Source organism: Tupaia chinensis, unplaced genomic scaffold (assembly GCF_000334495.1).
Source record: "Tupaia chinensis unplaced genomic scaffold, TupChi_1.0 Scaffold000511_1, whole genome shotgun sequence".
NCBI classification, from domain to species: domain Eukaryota; kingdom Metazoa; phylum Chordata; class Mammalia; order Scandentia; family Tupaiidae; genus Tupaia; species Tupaia belangeri.
Window position 1 is genome coordinate 846,812 of NW_006160024.1, and position 10,972 is coordinate 857,783.

The 10,972-nt window shown below is 42.9% G+C and overlaps 1 protein-coding gene across 1 annotated transcript in view; it reads left to right on the plus strand.

Annotated features, from left to right (window-relative positions):
* ACOXL (acyl-CoA oxidase like) overlaps positions 1-10,972 on the plus strand; it is a 391,620-nt gene that overhangs the window by 355,545 nt on the left and 25,103 nt on the right. The window lies entirely within an intron of this gene.

The following is a 10,972-nucleotide window of genomic DNA, read 5'->3' on the forward strand; positions in this document are numbered from 1 at the left end:
AAATCTATAGTTTAGTGAATAGCAACAAGCCATTATTGTTTCCTTAGATTTTACATGGGCCATAGTGATGTTAACCCTAAGGGAAACTGGAAGGGCATACTAGAATACTCTATATGCTATCTTCGGAATTTTTCTGTAAATCCAGAAGTATTTCAAAATAAAAAGCTTATTTAAGGGGCTGCAGGTAGCATGGTGATTAAGGCACTGGACTCCCACATGGCTGACAGCAGTTCAAGTTTCAGACCTAGCAGCTTGGTTTCTCACTTTCTCTCTCTCTCGCTGGTCAAATTAAACAATAATAATTATTATTATTAATAAAATGAAATAAAATAATTCTTAAAAAAATAAGCTTATTTAAAAAAAGAAAAAGTTAATGTATGGGACAGCAATTTCCCTGGGTTAATTCTAAATAATAAAACTTTCCAGAACACCCAAGAATTATGTTGATGCTTCAGTCTAATGATAATTAGAAAAGCATATTTTAATAATAAGAAAGTTGAGGGACCAGCAGTTAGCATAATGACTATGTTGCTAGACTCTCACGTAGTCGACCGTGGTTTGATTCCCAGACCCGGTGGCTTAAACTCACACCGGGTGCGTGTGTGTGCGTGCCCAAGATCCCAAGAGGAGAATGGAGGAGAGGGGATTGCGGCGTGGCCATCCCCCCTGGGGGGGATGATTTCTCGCTTTCTGTCTCTCTGTCTCTCTGTCTGTCTGGCGAGCACACATGCCCTATAGCAAAAAAACCTCTCCCAAAAAAAAGAAAATAATAATAATAATAATAAAGTTGGCGCCAGCCGAAGGTGTAATGGTTATGTTGCTGGACTCCCATGTAGTTGACTGCGGTTCGAGTCCCGGACCCAGTGGCTTAAAACTCATTCCCGGCGCATGTGTATGTGTGCCCTAAATCCTGAGAGAAGAATGGAGGTGAAGGGATCGAGGTGTAGCCATTTCCCCTGGTGGGTGATTTCTCGTTTTCTATCCCTCTGATGAATGCACATGCCCTATAGCAAAAATTTCTCTTAAAAATGATAATAATAATAATAACAAAATTACCTTATTTCATTCTTGTCAAGATCCTCAAGGTAAGGGAACCAGCAGTTAGCATAATGGCTATGTCGCTGGACTCCCACGTAGTCAACCACAGTTTGCGTCCTGGACCTGGTGGCTTAAAACTCACGCCAGGCGCGTGTGCGTGCGTGCCCAAGATCCCGAGAGGAGAATGGAGGAGAATGGATTGCGGCATGACCATCCCCCCTGGGGGTGATTTCTCACTTTCTGTCTCTATGTCTCTCTGTCTGTCTGGTGAGCGCACGCGCCCTATAGCGAAAATCTCTCAGGAAAAAAAAAATCCTCAAGGTAAGTAAGGCTAATATAATACCCATTCAATGAATGAGTAAAACTTAGAAACAGAAGTTTAACATCCCACGTGAGCACAGAAACCTGAACTTCTAATCCCAAATGAAGTTGGATTGAGCCCCACTTCTCCACATGGAGCACTATAAGGCATTAGTAAACCTAAAGGGTTCAGAATCTTCCCCCAAAGGCCCGAAGCAGCCCAAATCCGTTGACTTCATCAGAAAGTAGCACATGTGTCCCGTTGTCCAATGGAAATCCACCGCAGAGAGGGTTGGGCTGGTGATTGTTTTATTTTTTCAATTCAAACCAATTTCCCACAGCCATCAGACATGAAAAGCACCCCCCTGCTTTAGTCTGGAACTGCGGTGCTGACAGAGCAGGTCCACATCCATTGCGCTGTGTCATCCTCAGAAGCACCCTTTCCTGACCCCATTCGGGCTCTGGGACTCTGAGGTTGATTTGCTGCACAACTCGGGAGTGCTAAGAAAAGGCTGCCTTGGAGGATTCCTGACTCCACTCTGCTGCGGTTGTAGTGTCCCCGGGACTGAGGAGTAGGATGAGCTGCTTCCTCTGGATGCCCGGTCAAAGGACCTCAGCTCCAAGGTGGTCCCTCGGGGCTCCATCATCACGAGTCCCTAAGTACAAGGTCCTTGTGTGCTGTCCAGTAAGTGCTTCTGCTGAGGTATGGATAGAACAATTGTGTTCTTTGTTCTTGGAAAACTGAGTGTTCAGGAATGATCCTGCTTCAGTCTTCATTAACCCAGACATCTGTATTTATTTTGCTTCAGATAATTATCAGCATTAGGGAGGAACAGTCAGCTGAGGCTCATTTTAAGAAAGAAAAAGTCTTTCAAAACAACCAAACAGTTGATCATTGTGCATCTCCATTAAAACCAACTTGATTTAATAAGGGACCAGCTGGTAGCATAGTGGTAAGGCACACGTGTGCTGAGACCCCAGTTAGCTGAGGCTAGGTTATGAAGACCTGTTAAAGGTGTGTGTCTCTCTCAGAAGAAATTTTAAACAAAACTTAAAAAACATCATTTGTTTAATTTTTATTTATTTATTTTTATTTGTTTGCGTGCACGCGCGCGAGAGAGAGAGAGAGAGGGAGAGAGAGAAAGCCAGCCACCAGGTCCGGGACTCAAACTGTGGTCAGCCGCCAGGCGCGTGTGCGTGCGTGCCCAAGATCCCGAGAGGAGAATGGAGGAGAATGGATTGCGGCATGACCATCCCCCCTGGGGGTGATTTCTCACTTTCTGTCTCTATGTCTCTCTGTCTGTCTGGTGAGCGCACGCGCCCTATAGCGAAAATCTCTCAGGAAAAAAAAAATCCTCAAGGTAAGTAAGGCTAATATAATACCCATTCAATGAATGAGTAAAACTTAGAAACAGAAGTTTAACATCCCACGTGAGCACAGAAACCTGAACTTCTAATCCCAAATGAAGTTGGATTGAGCCCCACTTCTCCACATGGAGCACTATAAGGCATTAGTAAACCTAAAGGGTTCAGAATCTTCCCCCAAAGGCCCGAAGCAGCCCAAATCCGTTGACTTCATCAGAAAGTAGCACATGTGTCCCGTTGTCCAATGGAAATCCACCGCAGAGAGGGTTGGGCTGGTGATTGTTTTATTTTTTCAATTCAAACCAATTTCCCACAGCCATCAGACATGAAAAGCACCCCCCTGCTTTAGTCTGGAACTGCGGTGCTGACAGAGCAGGTCCACATCCATTGCGCTGTGTCATCCTCAGAAGCACCCTTTCCTGACCCCATTCGGGCTCTGGGACTCTGAGGTTGATTTGCTGCACAACTCGGGAGTGCTAAGAAAAGGCTGCCTTGGAGGATTCCTGACTCCACTCTGCTGCGGTTGTAGTGTCCCCGGGACTGAGGAGTAGGATGAGCTGCTTCCTCTGGATGCCCGGTCAAAGGACCTCAGCTCCAAGGTGGTCCCTCGGGGCTCCATCATCACGAGTCCCTAAGTACAAGGTCCTTGTGTGCTGTCCAGTAAGTGCTTCTGCTGAGGTATGGATAGAACAATTGTGTTCTTTGTTCTTGGAAAACTGAGTGTTCAGGAATGATCCTGCTTCAGTCTTCATTAACCCAGACATCTGTATTTATTTTGCTTCAGATAATTATCAGCATTAGGGAGGAACAGTCAGCTGAGGCTCATTTTAAGAAAGAAAAAGTCTTTCAAAACAACCAAACAGTTGATCATTGTGCATCTCCATTAAAACCAACTTGATTTAATAAGGGACCAGCTGGTAGCATAGTGGTAAGGCACACGTGTGCTGAGACCCCAGTTAGCTGAGGCTAGGTTATGAAGACCTGTTAAAGGTGTGTGTCTCTCTCAGAAGAAATTTTAAACAAAACTTAAAAAACATCATTTGTTTAATTTTTATTTATTTATTTTTATTTGTTTGCGTGCACGCGCGCGAGAGAGAGAGAGAGAGGGAGAGAGAGAAAGCCAGCCACCAGGTCCGGGACTCAAACTGTGGTCAGCCATGTGGGAGTCCAGCTCCTTAACTACCATACTACTGCTGGCCCTGAAATAAATAAAGTTTAAAAAATAAAATAAAACAGGGACTAGGAGATGGCTGGACTTCCACCTAGTTGACTGTGGTTCAAGTCTCAAACCTGGTAGCTTAAAACTCACACCAGGCAAATGTGCGTGCGTGCCCAAAATCCTAAAAGGAGAATGGATGAGAAAGGATTGTAGTGTGACCATCTTCCCTGGGGGGGTGGGGATGATTTCTCACTTTCGTCTTTGTCTCTCTGGCGAGCGTATGCACCCTATAGCAAAAATCTCTTAATAAAATAAAGCAAAATGAACATCTCAGCTTCTTAAAAGTGGTGTACTTTAATGCAAATGAATTCTTGGCTCCGTGTCACTTTATTTTACACCATCTCTTAAAGTAGACTTAAGTTATAGTGTAGCCTCATTTTGCTCCCTCAATTCCTGGACACAGCTGCCCTACTCTGTCAGCGCCCATCAGTTTGAAACAGGCTCTCGGGGCCACACAGAGAAGAAGCCAGTACGTGTGGACCTGTGGTCAGCTCATACTGAGGCAACGCTACAAGAGGAAGCTTTTCAGTCTGTGTGTGTCGAAAGAACCACAGCCCAGCTGTGGGTTGCAGATCAAAAAAGGACCCTTTTCAGTGTGGTGAAAATAATACCTAGCAGAATGTTGAATCAGGTTCTAGTTCCTGCTTTGAACTCAAATAATGGGACCACATGAGAATGCAGGTGATAGAGGGTCTGCAGGAAAGTGAGCGAGGGCAGCATAGCCCAGGCAACAGCAGGGAGGAGAGCCAGTCCTCGGCCTCCCAGGGGCCATGGTGAATTTCCTGTAAAAGTAGCAGTGTTTAAAACCAAAACCTTGTTCACAAAGAGAGAAAATAAACACTGATCACAGCTGCATCTAAGGAATCTCGACATCTCCCCATATTTGATCACATGGATACTCCTAGCCGTTACCTCTTGACTTGGGTATTCCCTTAATGCCCTGCTTGAATCATGATGAGCAATTCCTAGATTTACAGTTTCTGTGCAGCTTTTAGCCTGGCCCAGTCTTTCTCCCCAACCTGTACGACTGTTTTTATTCTGGTGTACCCACTGACATTAGGCAAGGCAGATCTACCAGTACAATTCCAAGTCTGTGTTGCACCCTTCTTGGTAGGTGGACACAGGAATAGACCAAGCACCCAGTGGCCTTAGTCTGCACCACTGAAAGGAACCAGGCATCTTCTGCCTGAGTGGCGAGCTTCTCAGGAACCCAGCTGCAGCAAGGAAGCCAAGGGGAGCCTGATGATGGGATACAATCTGGGGCCATTCGCTGTGTCTGTTCCAATCCAAACTGATCACTAGGACTTGGGTGGCCAACTCAGATCAATAAAATGGTCTAATCATTGAGGAGGAAAAGCATTCGCCCCTGTTGATAGATCATTCAAGTAGTTCCACTTAGACAGAGCCATTGGCTGATCGATTTATTCTGAGGAGGAGACTTAGAGTGAGAAAGTGCAGAAGGGTGACGGACACCAGACCCCAAAAGACAGGGTGCTACTTGGCTGCGTTTAATTTAGAAGACAGATTATACTGATTTACTAGTTTAAACTAAACATAGAAAATGAATGCAGTCATTGCTGAGTGGCAAAACAGCTTGGAATAGAAAAAGCAGCACAAGGAACATATTTAAGGGAGATTTTTTTTCCTGCTATAGTGCATGTGTGCTTGCCAGAGAGATGGAAATAGTGAGAGATCAAGTGAGAATTCCCCACCCCACCCCCCAAACAGAATGGCTGCAACATTATCCCTTCTCCTCCACTCATCTTCTAGGATTTGGGACATGCATGCATATGTGCCCGGTGCAATTTTCAAGTTGCCAAGTCTGGGACTTGAACCACATTCGGCCATGTAGGAGCCCAGTGCCTTAACCACCATGCCACCTACTGGCCCCTGTAAGGAAAATTCTAAGCTAGGAAGATGGTGTTGGTATATTATCCCTTCTCATCAAATTTTAACTTCAAGAAGAATGGGTGTGCCCTATACCCATACTTGACACCCATACCTATGAGACTTAGAAATCATACCTGTGCCCTTCACTTCCTACAAATACATTGTTGTGATTTTTATAGATTTCATGGGATGTTTCTTTTTAATGAGTGCTCAAGTTTCCCATCCTTCTATTTTCCTTTCCCCAAGTTACCTGGATCACGGCAGCTTAGCAGATGTTAAGACGCTGGAACCAAGTGCAACATAAACCAAGGTTTTAGGCACGGCATTTTGAAAACTTTCATTGGAGGGGGAAAAAGAGTTGGGGTTTCTAGTCCCTTGGCCTCACCTAATACCCACAGAGTCTTGCTTTTCTTTGTAAGGAATTTGAGAAAAGACCTGCTTTTCCCACCCTCCCAGCCACCCAGAAAGGCTCATCTGATTGGCCAAAAGCCAGTGAAGGTGTGAACACCCCTCGCCTTATCCTCCAGGCTAAGTTGGGAGCTGGTTGCGGATGTGAGTGCAGGGAGTTAGTCTGCTGAGGGGTGGGGAGACAGCTTCAGTTTGGAGGCCATGGTCAAGGAGCTGGGGATGTTATTGAAATATCACAGTGGGACGCTCACACTGGGAATACAACTGAGTCAAACTGCAAAATCCTTAACCCGAAAACATCCCGAGAACTAATTTTTGTTTTTTGATTTTTGTTTGTTTTTTAATACATTTTTGCTATAAGCACATGTGCTCACCGGTGAGAAAGAGACAGAGAGAGAGAGAAACAGAAAGTGAGAAATCACCTCCCAGGGGGGTGGTGATTTTGGGCATGCACATACACACACCCAGCCTGAGTTTGAAGCCGCTGGGTCCAGAACTCGAACCACTTGTGGCCATGTGGGAGTCCAGCAACATAACCGTTATGGCATATGCTAGTCCCCTGGGAGTAGTTTTAACTTCTCTCACTTCTGTTGGATTCCTGGATCACCTCCAGGTAATCCGTCCTGGTAGGGGCCAACCAGAATGTGAGTGTATCCTGTGGTACTTTTTCTTCCCAGCACCAAAGACCGTAAAACAAAGAAACTGGGAAAATACTGCTCAGACTGCTGCTGAGAAAGGGGACATCTCTCTTTTCCCTTCCGGCTCCCCTCTTCCACTGACCCAGGAGTGCTCTTCTGTGACATAAAATACATCGTTGACCCTATAAATGCAGGCCATTCAACAGAAGTTAAGAAAATATAAGTAGGATTTGGTTTCTTCAGTTTGGCCAGTAAAAGGACCCTAAGGTCACCCATCCCCTGCAATCCTGCCATGCACATGGCAGCCACCTGGTCAGCTTCACATCACACACACACACACACACACACACACACACACACACACACACACTCACTCATACACACACCACAGTACAGCTTTGTGAATCTGCGGAATGAGCTAGAATCGTTCTGTTTCCTTTATTCAAGGGTGACTTCTTATAACCACAGAAGAGGGTCAGTTGTTTTGCTGAGCTCCAGTCGCTGAATTCTTTTGACAGCTGTATTATCCTGGATTCCTTTAAGAGATGCTTAAAGTGCTGGCAATTGGGGTGTCCTTCTCCCCGAGTTCAGACCATTGACTCAGGACCCACAGTGAGAATTTCTGACTGGTGCAAGTTTTGCTAAGAGTAGCTGTGTTACATAAAAAAAAGACCTTTTAGGAGATGGTGTTCAGCTGAGTCCAGCCCTCAGTACAGTCTAGGACAAGGTGAATTTTATTATGACTCCAGGGAATTTAAATGAATTACTGAACTTAAAACAAAAATGATCCCTAATATACCCATTGTGTTATAAATTAATATTCTATTTAGAAACCAGTACTTTTTTTTTTAAGGTTTTTCTTTCTTCCATGAACAAGAGAGACAGACAGACAAGTACCCCCAACAGGGTCTTGATGCCACAATCCACCCAGTTTCAATCAGCTCTTGACATGGGCACACACATGGTGTGTACACAGACGTCTCTGCATGTGAATCCAGATGGTCAGTCTTGCAGAGTATTATGCTACTGCGGTGCCACTATCCAACCCCAAGAAATCAATAATTTTATAAAATAAAATGTGTTTACAGTTGTTTTTCATTTTTCCAATGACCAGTTACGTTTTTTTCTTTGCTTTTGGAGGAAAGCCATTGCGGTGGTCTGTTTGACTTCTTCCCTCCTCTGGGAGACTCAAATCATTTGGTAGTTGGTAACTCACCAAGACAGTATGTAGGGGTGGCCCCGAGTTCAGGCACAGAGAAAGGATGGGCCTTGCCTGTGAGAACCCACACATCTGTGGGAAACAGGCTCCTCTGCAGTCTCCTTCCCCGGACCTCTAGATCATGGTCTCGACCTAAAAGGCAATGACTAATCTGATTGCTCCTGGTGTATGGTTTTCTATGGGATGTCTAGGGGTGTAGGTGTTCTATAGCTTAGTCTGCACGATGTCACCTGAATGTATTCATTTTGTGATCATTTAGGGAACTGTTCTATACGTATTATTTATATCTCCGCATGTACTTCATGCTTCAATTAAAAAGCATTAAAAGGAAAAGGAAAAATAACCTTCTGGTACTTATACAAAACATCTTTTATTAAAACCTATTTTGAAATGTAGTCTATGGGGTTTTTGTTTTTGTTTTTTAATTAAACTTTTGGAGAGGATCATAAATTCATATGCACTTGCAAGAGGTAATACAAAGAGCTTCAAATGGCGGTGTAGCAGTCAAACAGGAGGCTCTGTGAGGCTGACCCACATGGGAAGGTTCTGGGTTCATGTCCAGAGACCTCCCTGAGTACTGCAGGCTCTTGCGTGCCCACGATCTGGCAGAAACTGAAGTTGAGGCTAAATTGTCACATCAGGGCCCTTTCGGGGATTCTATTTCCCTCTGTTCCTCACTCATGGAAGAAAGAAATTAATAAACTTTAAAAAAAAAGAAATAATATAGATTTCATGTCCCTTTACAGAGTTTCCCCTGTTGGTAAAATCTTGTCAAACTGTAGCACAAAATTACAGCAAGAATTTTCATGCAGCGAGGTAGGTACAGTAAGGATACAGAGCATTTTCATTACCAGAAAGGTCCCTCGTGTGGCTCCTTCACAGCCACACCCTTTTCCCTTCCACCACCTCCTCTTTAATCCCAGGCAACCATGAACCTGTGCTTCATTTCTATAATTGTTATCATTTCCAGAAAGTTGTATGGGGTCAGATGGTGGTGCAGTGGTAAAATGTGATTCTCTGTGACGCAATTCCACCTGGGAGGGCTCCAGGTTCAAGTCTGGAGACTTCCCTGAGTACACTAGGCACACATTTGCTCATGATCTGGGGCTGAAAGAAGGCTAGAGGTGGGTCACAGTACAAAGACTCTGTTGAGGTTTCTGTCTCTCTCTCTCTCTCTCTATCTCTCATTCATGGAAGAAATACACTTTAAAATAGGTCAAAATAAAAATTGCTTTTACTGTCTTAAAAAGATGTATAAATAGAATCACATAATATGCAGTCTTCGGAATTTGCTTTTTCCACTCAGCACAACTGGAGATTCAGCTAGGTCATTGGCTCTTGCATGTATTAGTGATCTGTTTCTTTTTATTGCTGAGTGATACTCTGTACTATACGTGTACTATAGTTGCTTTAACTAATCACCCTTTGATGGATATGCAGGTTTTTTTTCAGTGTTTGACAAAGGAATAAAGCTATTGTAAACATTAGTGTACAGGGATATGTGTGAATATAGGTGTTTTAAAAATTATTTATTTTATTTTATTAGTAGTAGTATTTTTCAATTTGACTAGAGAAAGAAAGGGAAAGTAAGAAAGCAAGCTGCCACGTCTAGAATTTGAACTGCAGTTGGCCATGTGAGGGTCCAGCACCTTAATCACCATGCCATCTGCCAGCCCCCATGAATATAGGTTTTAACTTCTCTAGGGTAAATGTCCAGGGGTGCTGTTCCTGGGTCATGTGTTAGTCCATGTTGACATTTTTGAGAAACTGCCAAACTACTTTTTAGAGTGATTCTAACATAACACATTCCAACCAGCAAGATAGAAGTGATCTGGTTTCTTCACATCCTCACGGTCACTTGATGTCACTATTTTCAATCTGAGTCATTCTTATGAGTGTAATATTTCATCATAGTTTTAATTTGTATTTGTGTAATGGTTAATGATGCTAGAAATCTTTTTATGTGCTTATTTTCTATCTGTATGTCCTGGAAATCTTTTTATGTGCTTATTTGCTATCTGTATGTCCTCTTCATTGAAAACTCTGTTTACATAACTTGTCCGGATTCTAATTAAGTTGTTAGTTTTTAAACTATTGAATTTTTAGAGTTCTTTATGTATTCTAGGTACTAGTCCTTCATGAGATATGTAGCTTGTAAATATTTTCTCCCAATCTGTAGCTTGTCTTTTTACTCTCTTAATTTGTTTTTTAATAGAGCAAAAGCTATTAATTTGATGAAGTCTAGTTTATGATTTTTTTCTTTTATGTATTGCTCTTTTACTATCAAGGCTAAGAACTTTGCACCTATTTCTAAATCCTGAACATTTTATCCTATGATTTTTTTCTATGACTTTTATACTTTTACATTTTTATATTTAAGTACATGTTCCATTTATAGCTAGTTTTTATTTAAGGTAGGAGACTCAAGTTGAGATTCTTTCTTGTCTGGTTTTTGGCCTATTGATATCTAATTGCTCCAATAGCATTTATTTAAAAGGCTGTCTTTCCTCCATTAAATTACTTTAATTCCTTTAAAATTTTTTTTTATATTTGTGTGGTTCTACTTGTGCATTCTCCTGTTTGATCTGTGGATCTATTTGTCTATCTGTCTGTCAATATCACAGTCTTATTTATTGTAGTTACCTAAGTCTTGAAATACAATAGTTGGACTCCTTTCCCTTTATTATTTTTCAAAATTGTTTTACCTACTCTAATTCCTTTGCCTTTCCATATAAATTTTAGGATAATCTTGCCTATGTTTACAAAAAATCTTGCTTAGAGGCCCTGTAGGGCTGGGGAGGTGCCAGTTGCTGCACAGGGAGAAAGCCGATGCCGCAGTTTGAGGGAGACCCCAGGCCCTTTGTGCCAGTGTCTGGTAGAGCCAGTGTGAGATGA